This window comes from Dermacentor albipictus, chromosome 5 (assembly GCF_038994185.2).
Source record: "Dermacentor albipictus isolate Rhodes 1998 colony chromosome 5, USDA_Dalb.pri_finalv2, whole genome shotgun sequence".
Lineage (NCBI taxonomy): Eukaryota > Metazoa > Arthropoda > Arachnida > Ixodida > Ixodidae > Dermacentor > Dermacentor albipictus.
This window is the reverse complement of record NC_091825.1, coordinates 99,709,396-99,719,421: the sequence shown is the minus strand read 5'-3', so window position 1 is coordinate 99,719,421 and position 10,026 is coordinate 99,709,396. Positions and strand designations below refer to the sequence as shown.

The 10,026-nt window shown below is 43.2% G+C and overlaps 1 long non-coding RNA gene across 1 annotated transcript; it reads right to left on the bottom strand.

The window, feature by feature from the left end:
* Positions 1 to 4,577: 4,577 nt before the first annotated feature.
* LOC135919450 (uncharacterized) lies at positions 4,578 to 9,738 on the bottom strand. The gene is made up of 5 exons (XR_011514923.1): positions 9,497 to 9,738; positions 8,294 to 8,412; positions 7,078 to 7,161; positions 6,916 to 7,008; positions 4,578 to 4,764 (listed from the first exon to the last, which is right to left on the bottom strand). It is a non-coding gene; the product is annotated as an uncharacterized lncRNA (long non-coding RNA).
* Between the last annotated feature and the right edge of the window lie 288 nt (positions 9,739 to 10,026).

Here is a 10,026-nt window from a genome sequence, read left to right as displayed (position 1 = left end):
CATTTCGTTCTCTTCACTCGAATACGTCTAAGTGTCCTGCGTTATGTTTCATGATTTGTGTTGATATCAGCATCCCTCAAAAACAGCCTTAGCATACGGCATAACTATTACACATAGAGCGCACGAAAAACACGGACGATGAACAGACAAACACGAGCGTTGAATCACTGCTAAAAGATTATTGCGTTTAAACACATATATAAAACTCATACATGCGTACACCCGCGCCCTAACATTCCGCAAACCGAAAACAAAGCAAGAAATGCAGCTACCCAATCTACTGCAGGGATGCTCGCTCATAGGGTGGTCCAAAAGGGCAAGCATATAATATGAATCTTGCCCCGTTGAGCACGAGGTCGGAGGTTCCGCCCCGGTCGCGGCGGCCGAATTGTGATGAGGACGAAATTCAAGAACGATCGTGTACTTAGATTTAAGTGCGCGTTAACGAACCTCTGGATGATAAAAATTAATCCGGTGTACTTCAGTAGGGCGTCCGTCAATAATTTCGGATTTATGGCACGTGAAACCCCAGAATTTGTTGCGTAATATCAATTATAATACTCTACAATGTTCACTCGAGTAGGTTTAGGTACACTGTGGTGGCTTTTGCAGTTTCTTGTTTATCTGAACATTAATTGAAAGTGCCTGAACAGAAAAATCGTCCAGCTGCTCTGAGTCAGTGGTTGCACTAAATGGATTCAAAGTAATGCACCCCTACGCATTACCAACCAACTCCCGTCATACGGCTTGCCAAATGTTTAGAAAAAATAAAGCTGCGCACCACTCATTAACTGCTGTCCCTTCGAGAATCTACAAGCGGTCAACCTCATTCAACGTATGGGGTGGCTTGTGCTATCGGTGACACCGTGAAATTTTAACGCCTCTGGTGCTTCATATTCGTTTGTCAGGAGCCACCATTCCAAGAACGCACAGCTCGACAACGCAATAACTAGCAGCTATTACGATGGCGCCGACCTTCCACCGAGTACTTCCGCTAACATAAAGGGTGTCCCAACTAACATGCACCAAGATTTAAAAATATGCAAATGCCACGTATCTAGACAGAACCAAAGTAAAGTTGTTTGCTGTCGCTTCGAGATACTCGTACTACCTTATTTTACAGCGAAGCTCTTAGCCTCTAGGTGGACGGGATTTCTCGTGTCGATCAGCAAAAAAAAGAAAAAATGAACAGAAAGAAAGTGCACATATTCTTTGAAATCAGGCATACAGCAGCACACCAGCTCAGTACTTATTTGAATAAAGAAAAATGCAAAACAAGCGTCAAAACCACATGATGGCTTATAGGGCGCCTGTGAGCAATGCGAAGCACGTTCCTTCTCCCCGCGTGTGTTTCCCGGTGAAGATTACTGTTGCATAAGCTGCCCTGCTGGGAAAGGGGCAACGGAAGCATACGAATCAGTAAGTGACGTCACCAAACTTCATATATAAAAGAGATGCTTGACTAGCAACTCATTCACTTCACTGCAAGACCACTGCGAGTAGACCATGCAATGTTAAGACTCTAAAAGAGCAGCGTGAATATGAGGAGCGGCGAAGAGTGCAAATTCGTAATACTCAACAGCGGTGTCGTGCTTTGACTAGGCAGTACAATTAAACATTTCATATCCCCATTGACGGCATTTGAGTGGTTTTCTAAAAGCTTCGCCGGCCATCCAATTTAGCGGGGTCGGAATGGCGAGTCAGCTTTTGTTGCGTTCTGCCTAATTACATAATTAGTCTTAATTAATTAATACACTTCTCCACTATTGTAATTAGATTTAAAGTGTAAATGAGAAAAATGTAGAGCAATATAATAAAATTACCGATAGAGCCTTCTGTTGCTCAATACGTGCTGCACAAAAAGGTTTTTCCGAGGGTGAAAGAAGCCCGCGAATAGACGCAAAGCGCGTCGAGTGGACAGTCACGCGACAATTTTGCGTGTGTTCGCGGTCTTTTTTCACGCTCGAAGAAATGTTGTTCAACGATTTTCTCATTGACACTTTTCATGTAATTATACCATTGGGGAAGTTTATTAATTAATTCAGACTAATTATATAATTGGGTAGAATGCGAAAGATTGTCTGAGTATGTCTAAGCCACAGCAAACGACATCACCTTAGTTGGTTCCGTCTAGCTACGTGGCATTTGCATATCTTTAAATCTTGATGCATGATAGTTGGGACACCATATATAGTAGTAGATCAAAGGACTAGAGAAAAGAAAGCGCAAGCCCATCTACTCGCAAAAAAAATATACGAAAACAGGCAGCAGCGAGACCATTAAATGAGCAAAGTGCTGTAAAAAAGGAAGCACATGTGGGAAATAGCGGCTAAATATAAGAAAGGGAGAAGCCTACGGGGATGATAAATAATCGGAACAAATTATGATAATAAACCACAGGGCAGTTACTTAATCTTGTTTTCTAAACATCGATATCGTGCAGCAACTACACTCTTAGCACGGTAACCTTTACTAAAGGGGTACATTCTCACAGATTTGTGCACCTTTAACTTATAAGTTACAAATCAACCTTTACAAATTTAACTTCTATTAAAGGTAAGAAAGCGTGCACCTCAACTAGAGGTTACAACACTTTAACCTCTAGTATAGGCATACAGTATTGAGTGTCTTTGCCTAAATATAAAGGTTACTTTTACAATATACCGGTTGAACGATTAAAATGTTCACACAAAGCGGCTTGCAGAAGGTCCCAGATGGACACCGTGCTGCGCATGCTCCGTATATAGAGCCGGTGTCGCCTAGCAACGGGGACGCGGCTCTTCTTTCTGCGGTATGTTTCATAAAAGCCCGTTGCTCTGCGCATGCTCCGCCAAGGCAGTTGTCGCCTAGCAATAAAGGTGCGTCTCTTCCTTCTTTCGCGCTTCTTTCTGCTTGCGCCCATTCTTTCTTGCGCGCTTCTTTCCGCGGCCGGATTAAGCAGACTACAAGCGGGCGCGGAGAAATGTGAGCCTTCGCGGAGGAAGCTCCTCGGCCAGTCCTTTCCGGACGCTGCCTTTACATGCGCTTGCGCTTCGAAATAGTTCACGTGTCCACCTCGTGCGGTTTTCGGGACAAAGGGTGTCGCTGTGTCTCTCTGAACCTAAGTAAGAAAAAAGAAAAAAAAAAGAAACATTGCGTTTTGCAGGCAACTTAGACCTTACGCATACCGCAACATTTCTTGTTTGGCCTAAAAAATATTAAGACAAAATGCAGCCTACTACCCCAAAAAGTACTACAAAGGTGACCGCGGGAGCCAGAGAAATTTCTTTACTTTTGAATACTATATTGTAAGGGACAGACTCATTTTTTGGGGCTACAGTTCTGTAGCTGCTAATCAATAAATGAGGCAAATTTTCGCTTTGCCAACGACAAGTGTTCAGACTTTTGGCTCACGCTGTTGCGGTTTTTATCCTCCTGTACATGCGCTTGTGTTTACTCGGTGGACATGTTCCTAAGGTATCATCTAGCGCGCGAAAATGAAAAAAAAAATGAATTTCAACTCACTGATTCTACTTTTTAATTTTTGCATGCTGAATGATACCCTTGGTACAATCCACACAGTAAAGGCAAATGCATGCGCAGGAGAAAAACACAGCACGGGTAAAGGGCCTGAACACTTGCCGTTGTTCATAAGCAAAGCAAAAATTTGCTTCATTTATTGCTAATAGCTACACAATTGTACCCAAAAACAGTATGCGTCTGTCACTTGCTATGCCATTCGTAAGTGGAGATCTGTACTCCCGCACTCCTCCTTGTTGTGCTTTGTGATAGCTAGAGAATTTTTTGACTAGATATCATTGCAGTCGAAGAGATGTTACGGCTTGCGTAAGTTGCCAGCAAAACGCAGTTTTTTCTTTTCTTTTTTGCTTAGGCTGAGAGAGACACAGGGACACCCTTTCCTGTGGAAACTACACGAGGTGGATAGGTGAACTATTTCGAAGCGCAACCACGTGTAAAGACAATGTCCAAAAAGGACTGGCCGAGTGGCGTCCTCCGCGAGGGCTCACGTTTCTCCGGGCATGGTTGTCGGCTGCTTAATCCGACCGCGAAAAGAAGCGCGCAAGAAAGAAGATGCGCAAGCAGAGAGAACCGAAAAAGAAGGAAATGACGCACCTCTGTTGTTTGGCGGCAGCCGACTCGGTGCACCATGCGGAGATTTGGCCTTTCTGGAACAAAACCCAAGGTGGCGCCTCCCCGTTGCTAGGCCGCACCCGGCTCCTCGGACCATGTAAAGAGCGGGGCCCACATGAAATTCTCTGAAAAAAAAAAGGAACGCTCAACTGAATGTGGTGTCAAAAGTTTACTTTCATTTAAATCACTTAAATCGTTGTATTTCAGCCAACGAAGGGCTACCATGATACTACTATACTGTATCCCTTGGGATTTCTGACGAAATGAAACTCCCCGTGCGGCACCTTTTGAGCAAATATGTAACGGTAATGTTCTTAAAAATACAGTTCAAAACACAATTTGAACGCCTGAGGAGGAGGCGCCGTTAGCTTGTATAAATAATCTGAGTATAAATTGACAGTTCCACAGGCAGTATAAGGTTAACTTCAGAATGCAACATCTTTATTTGAAAATACAACATAAAATACACCAGAAGTACAGCAGGCCTTGCTGGCACATGACTAGATCTGAAAATTCAACAGAATACTATCACTTGCATCATAACACAGGAATTTTTAAAATCATATCACCGTGTTTCAGCCATGCATGTCGTCAATAACTTCGTGTTAACTGTCCATGTAAAAACTTGTACTGCTGTCAGGAAGCAAGAAAACAAGGCAAATATTAGTATATGTGATTGAAGGAACAAAAACTGGACACTTGTGTTCAGATCCTCATTGGACACTACATAAAAAAAGCTTTACACATCAATGTGCAGCATTAGAGCAGGTCAATAAAGACGTTGCCAATGCAATGTAGCCGATGCAAAGAATATACAAAGTATTGGCTATAGGTGAACCTAAAAAAGAAGACTGGACCACAAGGCCATGCATGCATGCAGCCTATCTATACCTGAGCAACGTTTCCTTGGTGTTAGCATTGACTACCACTGGCATCAAAAGACAACTTGTTGCTCTTACAAACATCAGACAAAGCTTAACCAGGAGATGTGCGAAGTGCTGGCTTGTGGGCCAAATGACAAAAGGCTGGAAGTGGTGATGCTTACAGCATAGTGAACTCTCAGTTTAGATCCTTTTGACAATGCAAACGTGAACATTTTTTATTAAAATTACTACATGCACATTTTACTGTCTAGCTAACAATGTCAAGGATGGGATTCAAACTTCTTGAATGCACTACCTATTTAAAATAAATATTGAAAAAGGTCATTTTGGCACTGCTATGCAGAGTACTGCACAATTACGCTATCATCTAGAGGCTAGCAGTTAGAATAACTCAGTGACAAAGAAAGGCCGCCATAATTCACATTGCACAAATTTAAGAATTTTGAGCAGCTAAATAAAATACTTGTGCACAATACTAAATGCCACTTGCATGAATGGATGTATTACCTCAGTAAATTTCAATAAAACAGTTATAAAAAGGCATGCAACTGTATATAATGCACAAAATGATGCATCTGTTCACCACCTCCTGGCAACAAGTGAACATTAATGCAAGGTGAAAATTGTTAACTAGACTTTGAATCAAATCACATTCTTTTTCTTCAGAAGAGCAAAGAAACACTTCAATCTGTTATTTATGAGCCCTCTAGGCACAACATTGCTGGGAAGCACAAGTTTCTGCATCAGCGCCAGGAATGGTGCAAATGCATATGGATAATCGAGGTTCTTGATGTAGTAGGTTAAAATACAATAAATTACAGCTAGCTCCAGGCTGCCGTTCGAGACCCAAATTATTTCTTGCCTGCTGCCAGCATAAACACACGTTTGCTCGCTGCATGTGTAGACGTGGGGAGCTGCAATCTGGATATCACCACTGGGCAGTGGAGCCTACAAGGACACTTAGAGCCTATAAACATTCGCCTATCAAACATTAAATATGCACAGCATAATGTGAACTGACGAAGTAAAATTTATCAAAAACGTGCAGTACTGCAGATGCAGAGCACAACTCAACCCGAAAGAGCCCAACCATTCTACATCAAGGAAAATTATAACTGGCTCACCTTTAGCTCTCATTAAAGCATGCAGGAAAAAGCAATGAAATGTTATTTTACCGAAAGTAATCAGTATAATACCAATTTTCGTTTGTTTGCTCAACTATATACAACTGAAATCTCACTAAAGGATACTACTGTTTAGCGCGTAATTATGCCCTGTTCCCACAAGATACGCATTAACGAGATTTCAACAGGTAAATTGGTGCAGCATCGCACACTTCATGAGCTGGCTGTGTGCACCTTCCGTCCGGCAGGATGTCTCTTACGGTTTTTGTTTACCTCACCTTTATTAACTTTGAAATGCAATAAATCACATTTAAATTAAATTGTTAAATATAAATTAACAATTTCATCTAATTTCATTAATTTGCTCCTTCTCTACATTCTGTGCCTTCATGTGTTAATTATCGTGCAGTCTAGCTAAACGGAAGTAGTGAATAAAAAATAGCACCAAAATACTACCATACCTCAATTTAAGCGCATATAAAGTATGAGCAATGCCTCCATCCTTAGTATTATTTCAGGGGAAGAAAATCTAAGGCGATAACATTAAATCGTGTAATGATGCTCCGCTCGACTCGCACCACTGACCAATACAAATGATAATGCTACAATATAAGTACTGAACAGGAACACAGATGTGAGTAAAATTAATCACAAGGTGAATGCAGAGAGCTTTCTGGACGATATGTGAAAAGTTTACAAATCAGTGTAATATTTAGTATCGTTACATTTGAGATGTTTTCCTTATGAACTAGTAAATTATATTTCACATCACATACCTTGGCCGCATTCAGTATCGCGGATCTCTTTGTCCATGGCAACCACTGGGCTGTCAAGTGGGGGCTCTTGCACATGGGACTACGGTGCGGAGTCTGGAACAAACAAGTGAAAACAAAGCACCCAATAAAACCAATTCTTTCCTGTATGCGCTATGCATTTACCTTTAGAGCAGCCAGGTTGTGATTCTTGCACAGGCATTCAGGCCGATTCATTTTCTATGGAGGCACCAACTGGGACAGTCCTCTCTAAAGCAAAAAAAAAGAAAAAGAATATATATAGATCCCACGCACTGTGGGAATCGATGCAAGCAAAGCTTTCTGTGCTGTTTGCGTTCAGTGGCAATATTTGGCGGTGATGTTGACGGCTTACGACAGTCGTGATGCGATGTTAAATGTTACCTTACGTGCACCACTTGTGTTTGCCTACGTAGTACACCAAACAGCGAGGCGTGTTTGCTCGAGGCATTTTTGTGCGCCATTGTTCGTATGCTGCAAGCAATTTACCACTGCCATTCTTCACACGGGCGCATGGCATCGTGGCTGAAATGTTTATTTGCTCGACAGCCGCTTGTGTGTTGTCGTCTTGACGCTGCGTGTTGTCGTCTGCACGCCTGCGTTGCGTCTGCACGCCTGCGTTGCGTCTGCACGCCTGCATCAGTTGTCATCATGTACAAACTTGCAGGGTGTTCATTTTTCAGAAATAGCAGAAACGTGCCGTTTCATTCTTAAACTAACATTTTTACAGTTTCTCCGCAACTGTGGCCATGTCTAGTAGCGACCTTTCTTTTATTTGCGCGACCCCAAATGAAGCATGCTTTCTGGTGGCGTCTTTCCCTTCTTCCACGATCATACTATGTATGCAAGGCGCCACGAGCGAATATCAACTATTATTCATGCGTTTGGTCAGGGCGTTGGCTTTACAAATTATCTGTATTATTTTTCCATTGACTATCTCCCCTCTGAAAATTTGCACGTGAGTACAAAAGCGCTGCAGCTTCTACAATGCTTATACCGCAGGCTAACGCGCAATTACAGCGCTCCAGAGGTAATTGTGTCGATGGCCGAGGAGTTCCAGAGGACATTGTGACGACTAAAGAACTCCAGAGGGCATTGTGGCGACGCCCGCGCAGTTCTTGCTGGAAAGGGCTCACAGACGTCACTCCCGCGTCCCTACTATGTACAAGTACAATGTAATTTCTCGTACACTGCGTACATTATGTACATTACGTACTCAACCACTCCCCGACGCCGCGTGCAGGTCAGCGACAGCAGCAGCAGTGGAAAAGCCGAAGGAAGTGGAAAAGAAAGCTTCGCTTTAAAATATTTGATACACTAGGCAATCAAAAAAGCTTTGGCCAACATTCCACATTATACTAACCATATTGCACTGAGGAGACTAGATGTGCAAGCTTCCACAGTTTCATGTGACACTGAGGCCTCGAACAACGGTGCCTGGCACATTGCATTGCACCTTTGCCTCGGCTGCATTTTTCGTTTCTGAAATTATAGACGCAACGAAACGACATCATTAGTGTTCACAAAGTAATGCAGAGCGCATTGCAGAGCTGTAGGCAAAAAAAAAAAAGACGCGTACATAAGCAAAATTCGTGCGAAAGCTACACAACATGTATTCTCTGAAACAACGCTGTATATAATTATACATCATTGTGCGAAATTGGAATGCAAGTTGTAAGAGAAGGGGTGACGTTGCGGTAAAAAAGAATTGTGTATTCTTCGCAGTTAGTCAATGCTAACCACCGATTCTTATGTTAAATTACTGGCCCGTTTGACTAAAAGAAAATAAAAAAACACGCATTTTTACCCAAAAAGCGATGCACTAATAGCGATAGCAAAGCATTAGACCACTACTCAAACTAAGGTACGTAGTTTTACCTGCCGTAACAGTAATCATTACCTTACTAATAACCATGGTGTCACGCGAGCACAGGCATTAATGAACATATCTCATTTGACGACCGCGAACAATCGCTATCAAGTTGACTTGAAGAACGCAGAGGGGAGCGAACGTTTGTTTTGTTGCTCCCTTAAACGCGTCTCCGAACTTTTGAGATTACGCGACCTCCAGCACTACTCGCACCGAAAGAAAGCAGAAATGCAACCACGAACCGCATCGGCTTGCCCGACCTCTGCACACACCGCAGATTACCTCCAGGCCAGGGCGCGGGCAGTCACGCACCACCACAGCATGGCTAACGGAGGGTGCACGAGGCGAGTTGTGCAATACTGAACGATTTCTGTCAAGTACATCAGCCCAAAGCACGGCGTCAGTACAAGAAACGTATTGTTGAGGTCATTTAGTTGCCCTGACACAACTCATCCCGCCGACAAGCTCAATATTTTAGAAAGGTCTAATCCAATATTTGCACAAAATGACAACATGACAACATCGAATTTAGCTCAATGTAAATCGAAGAGCATAAAGAAGCAAACATATCAACAATAACCTTTTTCAGAAACACGCGAAGCGAGAGCATGCATCATGTCAAATGTTGAATTGCGAACTATAAAGAATTCACGTACTATCCACCCAAAAATAATTTAAAGCAAAAGTTCTGCTTACCGAGATCACATATTTTTCCGTGTGCATTTGGGACGTGGTCACAATAGTCACACCTCACCAGGTTGTCACTTTCCGACAGGCGCAGAATGGTGTATCGCTTGCACTCACAACCCGGCTCGTTGCAGCGACCGCGCAACACACCGAAAAGGTCTCTGCTGCACAAAGGCATGAGGGTGCAGCGGATGGCGCAAGTTCCCAGTAGAAGCGGTAATAACTACTGCAGGCTACAAGTGGTGGCAGCACACAATGGTGATCGGATGGTATCGAAAAAGGTCAAATATAATGGCCGTCTCAGAACGACAACAACGACAGGACGTCAGCGCGCTAACCGCTCCCGCCGGCTCCGAGCCTCCCGCTCCTGCTTAAAATCTTCCCAGCGTGCAACTCGAGCTATCTCGATTGGGCCGAGGAGGAGAGATGATAGCACCGTGGATGGCCGCGCTCCGGTGTGGCTGATGCCTGCTCGCTGCCGCCATGTTAGAAAAAGGCACTTATAGCACAAGCAAAAATGAAAAAAAAATGAAAACAAG